At 48.2% G+C, this 5,861-nt stretch overlaps 1 pseudogene; it reads right to left on the reverse strand.

Moving 5' to 3' along the window:
- Positions 1–2,926: 2,926 nt before the first annotated feature.
- LOC122112126 lies at positions 2,927–4,969 on the reverse strand (annotated as a pseudogene).
- Positions 4,970–5,861: the final 892 nt, after the last annotated feature.

Genomic DNA, 5,861 nt, shown 5'->3' on the forward strand with positions numbered 1-5,861 from the left:
ATTTCTTGTCTATTGTAAAATATGGTTTGGATTAAGAAGAACCAGAACCTGAAGATTTGGGAAATTCTCATATTACAAAAGGTCTCTCTCGGGGCTGGGAAGGTGGCTCAGTGGTAGAGTGCTTGCCTTGCCCTGGGTTCAATTCCTCAGCACCAGATAAGCAGAAAAAGCCAGAAGTGGCACTGTGGCTCAAGAGGTGGAGGGTTAACCTTGAGCTGAAGAGCTGAGGAACAGCGCCCAGGCCCAGAGTTCAAGCCCCAGGACTGGCAAAAAAAAAGTCAAGTGACAAGATATGTATAAATTGTTAATATTGTATTATCATAACAAATCCATGAGATAAGTCAACAGCAGAGCAAATAACAGAAGTAGCTAGCTTACTCGAGTAGTTAAAGTTAGCAATGGAAATACCTAATTTACTAGTGAAAAGGGAGACAGGAGAAAAGACTTTTATTCAAGACTAAATAGATTTCATTAGGAAAGATAAGTAAGTGGGCTTTGAGGAGCACAAAGGGAAATAAGAGAGTTTCTAATAATGCATTTCTAATTATTCTAATTTCTAATTATGCTGGAGGAAGTTTTTGCATCTTGTTCTCAGAAGGGATTAGGATAGGTTTATTCTTAGTTTTCTTCTTCGGAGTAGATCTGCTTGGAACAAAAAATTATGGAAAATTGCAAGGGGAGTTCTGAGAAGATATCATTCTGCATTCATTGAAATTATAAAAACTACTGCCTGGATAAATACAGTCAATGTCCTATCTATCACCCCAGCACGCATGTGCGTGCACACACACACACACACAAAATTTGGAAGGTTTTTAAGGCTCTGTTGGCTCGTGCCTGTAATCCTAACTACTAACCAGTGTTCTAACCAGGAGGCTGAGATTTGAGGACTACAGTTCAAAGCCAGCCTGGGCAGGAAAGTCCCTATGAGACTATTATTTCCAATTAACTGCTGAAAACTGGACATGGAGCTGTGGCTCAAGTGGTAGAATGACAGCCTTGTTTGATGACACTTGAGATGACCCATACCAATCTTGTCCAGGCAATCATTACTCATTTTTTATAACTAGGTTGTCTTCCAAGGTTTTAACTTTGTCTTGCAATTCACCTGGAATAGAAACCTGAAACCCCCAATACTTTGAGCACTATTGTGCAAGACACCTCACTTTACTCTTCTTTCCCACCCAAGAGGTAAAGATGGAAATGCACAGCTCACATACGTCCAGCAAACATACTCTCCCAGCTGAGTTATCTCTATCTTTAAAATACCTTTGTATTTTAAAAAATCCAAACAGCCATGATTCAGCTTTGCTGATTTATTATCACAGTCAGTCTTTAAATACAATACAGCTAGATTTTAATCTCTTCTTTCAACTCATTTCATTTCTTCCCTGGAGTCCAAATGAGAAGAAGACTACAAAAATAACGATGGCACAAGCTGGGCATTGGTGACTCACACCTGTAATCCTAGCTCCTTAGGAGGCTGAGATCTGAAGATTATGGTTTGAAAGCCAGCCGGGCAGGAAAGTCTCTGATACTCTTGTCGTCAATTAGCCACCAGAAAACTGCAAGTGGCACTGTGGCTCAAAGTGGTAGAACATTGGGGCCTTGAGTGAAAAAGCTTAGAGACAGCACCCAGGCCCTGAGTTCAAGCCCCACAACCACCATCACCAACAAACAACAACTATGGCACCGAGTATGGAGGGCAGAGACAAGCAGATACCAAGATACCTTCCATCAATCATAGCCATCTCCTCACTGCTCAGCCCTTTCCAATCCTGCCCAAGTCTCCAGTTATTGTGATCCTCATAATATTTTTCAGCTCAAAACCCGAAAATTTTATCCTATTTTACTCAGAACTAAATTCATAATTCTTACAATTGACTCCAGATCTGGATCTCTATGTCATCTTTGAGTTCAGATCTCATCCTTCTATGGCAACATGGAGATCCAGCCCAACCCATCCTGACTGGGAAGTTTCTGGCCAGGCTGCTAATGGCTCAGAGCCTTTTTCATAGGTTTCTTGACTCTCTGTCCTGCCTGTAAAGTCTCTATTCCTTGCAATTTGCCAAAGGAGAAGGAACCACATTTCTGTTTCATTGACAGCCCTATCTGCCTTCCAAATGCTCTACTCTTGTTTTTCTTTCTGGCACTGAAACCATCACACACACACACACACACACACACACACACACACACACACACACACACACACACACTCTTACTTTGTTGTTTATCTACTAGGGGCAGCAATTCCTTTTTTTTTTTGGCCCTTGCTTTATTTATTTTGTGAGTTTTCCTTGAAGCTCCGACTAGTGCTCTAACCAGAGTTGATGTAAATAAATGACAATTCTTTTTCATGTGGGCTCCATAACATTTCATAGAGCAGCTGCAGGCCAAGTCCATCTTTGTTGTTGTTGTTTGTATGGTACTACTCCAAGGGCCTGAACTTAGGGCCTGGGTGGTGTCCTTGAGCTTTTTCTGCTCAAGACTAGCACTGAACCACTTAAATTACACCTCCACTTCAGGCTTTTGGGTAGTTAATTAGAGAGAAGAGTCTCACATATTTTCCTGACCTAGCTGGCTTTGAGCCAGCCTCCTGAGTAGGTAAAATTAAGATCCATGAGCCACCAGCACCAGTTACTTGCTTTCAAAAGTTATGGGTCTTTTCCTATTCGCAGGTAGCTAAGCCTGTCTGGTTTGTGTCCACATCTGCACCAATCAAATGATCAAAGAACTTCTTTTCTTTTTTTGCATTTTAATAATGAATTTATTAAGCCACAGGAGCAGCATGTGCAGGCATACAGTCATGGCTCTTCATGTTGTATAATAAAAATATGAGAATGAAATGAAGAGTTTTAAGCTTCTTTCTGTTGGTATTCCCTGATAGTGCAATGCCATCATTTTTGTAATGCTAGAATAAATTTTAGAAGTGTTTTCTATGCTTCTCTTCAAAAAATGATGAGTAATAACAGGAGATGGCATTTAAAAAGCCATTTTCTTCCTACTTATTTTTAGTATTAGAACCAGCATTTTTACTGTCACAGCCTACAATTTCCACTTTATCCGCTTTAATAAGCTCTATCACATCTCTGAATTCAACCCATTCAATACAAAAGCCCACACATCATCACAGATCTGTGTGTATTTGGAGAGCCCCTGAAATTGACTCTGTTCCGGGCCCTCTGAGCCAATGCTGAATCAATAGCCTTATCAAACTGAAGTAGAAAAAAAACAAACCACCTTGAAGGACAAGTTAGGGAATGAACTGTTGAGATGCAAGAGCTCATCTAGGCTCTCCTGAAGACTTTTGCCCCATGTGGTATTTCTAGATAACTGATATGCTATGGCCTAAGAGGAAGAAACTATTTTTTTCTTCAGGCTAGCATAGATGTTTACTCCCTGAGGGAGAGGGCATTTCCCAAGCAGATGGTCGGTCTCAGATCTGAAAGGAATGGAGTTGTCATGGATGGGGTGAAGGCACATACTCTGCCCGCCATATCTTCACCTGACACAGAAACCAAGGAGCTAGATTAGTGGCCCACAAGTCCAAAGGATTTCTTTTAATACCAATTCAGTCAACTAGAAGGTTGTTGTAGTAAGTAGATTCTTCATCTGCTTACTGTTTCAGTGATACTTGATGCCCTTCTAATTTGTACACAAGGAACCTGCCTGGCTGGCCCTTCTATTCTCATTCCATTCTCCATGCAGCTACCACCTCTTAAAGGCTCAGAGAATAGAAGGGTGAGTTATCAGCCTGGGGGAAGGCACAGTCAACACTCTAACTTTATACCAATTAAAGGAAGTAAAACTCTGCAGTGAAAAAGAAAAGAAAAGAAATTCTAGACATGGAGATTGACAGGTTGGATAGAAACCTAGTTGAGGTTTTCACTCTAGCAGTGGTTATTTGTATTTGTTTTTTTCTGTTGTCCTGGTCTCTGCATGCAACACTATGTATCTTAGTTGTTTAAATATATTTTTTTCTCCCTTCAGGTTTTTTTCCCCATCCAACCCCTCACCCCCTTTTTTTTCACAAGAAGTATTCGTGTCCATTTGTACATTTCTTTTCCATTTGTGGGCTCAACTGTGACAGAGTTCTAATAGGGATAGACACACCAGCATTTAGATGAGGTATAGAAAGAAGCCTTCCATTTCTCAGTCACTCAGGCTTTGGGTTTCCCTTTGACATGTCCCCCAAGAGGAGAGCCAAAACTATAAGCAGGCACACTAAGCCCCTTCCTTCTGCAGCAGTGACCTCCCCCACCTTCTCTCTCTTCTGGCCCCCGGGAGGCTGTGTTTGCAAGGATGTATGTGTGCCTGTCTTGGGGCTTGAACTAGAGCCTGGGTGCTCAATGCTGGTGCTCTACCATTTGAGCCATAGCTCCACTTCTGGCTTTTTGCTCGTTTATTGGAGATGAGAGTCTCACAGACCTTCTTGCCTGGCTTTGAACTTGGATCCTCAGATCTCAACCCTCTGCAGAGCTAGGATTACAGGCCTGAGCCTGCGGCACCATGCTGATCCTGCATCTTTGAAAACCTTCCTGGGCCTTCCTGTGGTTAAGGGGTGACAAGATGATGTCCCTGAGAAGAGGAGACCCCGCAGACGGGCTAACTGCTCGCCAAGCTGTGGAACCCCTCCTGCCCCTTAGGGCGCACTCACCCCCTGGGCTCGGATCCGGCGCCTAGGTACTCCCCCCCTCCCAGACACCCCCCACCCACCCGTACCCTCCGAGCTCCGGGAACCCTGCGCTAGCGGCGGTCGGGCGCGCGCCTCCGTGGCGGCCGGGCACGCGCAGGGCTCGGGCGCGCGCCTGGGCGGCCGAGGGCGGTGCGTCTGCCAGTCACCGGCTGGATCGCGCCGGGCTCGCTGCTCCGAGTCCGCCCGCCTGTCTGTCGCGCCGGGAACCCGGCCCCGCCCCGCCCCGGCCACCCGGCTAGCCGCCTCCAGGGGAGGACGCGCAGGAGCCATGGGCCGCTGGCCCCGGAGGGCGGCGGCGCTGCTGCTGGGGCTGCTGGTGAAGGTAGGAGTCGCGCCGCTGCCGGCGCTGCCGCCAACAATGCGGGGAGCCCCGGGGAAGCCGATCCGAGCTCCTGGCCCCCCGAGAGCAGCCGCGATCCCCCAGACCCCGCGTGCGTCTCCCTGGGAGGAGCCGCCGGCCCACGGGTCCGCGCGTGTCCGGCGAGGGAAGGCGTCGGACCCCGGCGGCCGGGGGGCCCCCTCCTCCCCGAGCTTCCTCTTCCCCGCCCACCCTCGCCGGGCAGCCCCTGGCCCCCTGCGCCGCGCCCGGCAGTGACCTTTGTGCTGCCCGGGACCGGAGATCCCAGTTCAGGGTCCCCAGAAGCGGTCCCGTCACTAAGGGCCGGAGCGCGAAGCCCGTCCGTCTGGGGTAGACCGCGGGCGGCTTCGGAGGGAGGCGAGGTTCTGGAGGCGGAGGGGGAAGTGAGAAACGTAAGGGACGACTGAGAAATTGCCAAGATGGACGAACACGGTCCTGCTTCGGAGAAGGAAGCGCAGTCCTTGACGTGCAACCCGAGTCTCCGAGGAGCGCGGGGAGTGGGTGCGCAGCGCCGGCGCCGGAGCCCGGGGCTGGCCGGGGTGGGCACCGCCGCGCTCGGCGGCTGCAGAAGTTCCATCCATCCCCGCCAGCCGGCCACCCGTGCGGGCGAGAGCATCTCCAGCCTGGCGCTTCCGTACTCAGCTTCATTCTGGGGGGAAAAGATTCTGAGTGGAGTCAGGGTCAGTGGGCAATGATTAACTTACCATCTGCGCCCCTCTGCTTTGGAGACTTGCTTAAGAAACAAAACAAAACTCCCTTAACTGAGGAGTGCAGATGGACTGATTCCCTGTTCTCCAGGTATTA

This window comes from Dipodomys spectabilis, unplaced genomic scaffold (assembly GCF_019054845.1).
Source record: "Dipodomys spectabilis isolate Male_0828 unplaced genomic scaffold, ASM1905484v1 ptg000092l, whole genome shotgun sequence".
Lineage (NCBI taxonomy): Eukaryota > Metazoa > Chordata > Mammalia > Rodentia > Heteromyidae > Dipodomys > Dipodomys spectabilis.